Genomic DNA, 1,100 nt, shown 5'->3' with positions numbered 1-1,100 from the left:
GGGGGATATGATCACTCTGTTTAAATATATAAATGGTCCATATAGAGAACTCTCTTCCCCATTATTCACTATGAGATCATTACAAAGAACAAGAGAGGGCACTCTTTGTGTCTGGAGGAAAAGAAGTTTAAGCTCCGGATAAGGAAGGGATTCTTCACTGTAAGGTCTGTGAATATGTGAATATAGAAATTCAGTTGTCAATATGATTTTTGAAATACGCTCAACATATGCGGGACATTTTGTTCAATACCTCTTCTATCATGCTTCCAAGCAAGCAATCTGTGTGGCAGAAGGTGTGGTCACTGACATGAGGACCAGTCTGTCCTAAGACTAACTTTGCTTTGTGTACCCTGAGAGTGCCACTGCCACTTGCCGCCAAGTCTGGAGACAGAGTGGAGGCGCTCCTAATCATCCACCCACAATTGTCCCAGCTTGGTGTGGGGCAAGAGTGTGGTCACTGGGACCAAGGAAGATGCCTACTGTAACTGTGTTCCTTGTCCATATTTAGTGCTGCTACTGCTACTGATGGTGGTGCTGACATGGACCTTAATAACCAATGTACAGTTAGAGGCACACTTGTATCCACTCTCCACTGTCACATTTACCAACACCTCTGCTGGCCATGCTTATGGACCTCTTATTTTTTTTTATTTTTTAGCATCAAAAAATGAAGTTTAAAAAAAAAGCACAAAAAAGGAGTTTATGTGATAATATTGTCTCTATTTGTTCTATAAACCCAGACCATAGGCAGTGATGGTGGGGAGGGAAACGCAGGAAGGAAAAGACAATTGGTAGTCAAAGGGGATTCTATGATCAGGAGGACAGAAAGAATAGTTTATCACCCGGATCCCTTCAACCCTATGGTTTGCTGTCTCCCTGGCGCCAGGGTTCAGCATGTGGTGGACCGAGTGGACAAATTACTGGGCTGGACAGGACCCACCTGTCTTGGTCCATGTTGGAACCAATGACAAGATAGATGGAAGATGGAGGATCCTTAAATATCAGTTTAGGGAACTAGGTTTTAATCTGAAGAAAGGGATCTCCAAGGCTATGTTCTCTGGAATATTGCCTGTGCCATGCCCAACACAGGAAAGGCAGAG

This window comes from Pyxicephalus adspersus, chromosome 2 (genome assembly GCF_032062135.1).
Source record: "Pyxicephalus adspersus chromosome 2, UCB_Pads_2.0, whole genome shotgun sequence".
NCBI classification, from domain to species: Eukaryota; Metazoa; Chordata; class Amphibia; order Anura; family Pyxicephalidae; genus Pyxicephalus; species Pyxicephalus adspersus.
This window is presented reverse-complemented; position numbering follows the sequence as displayed.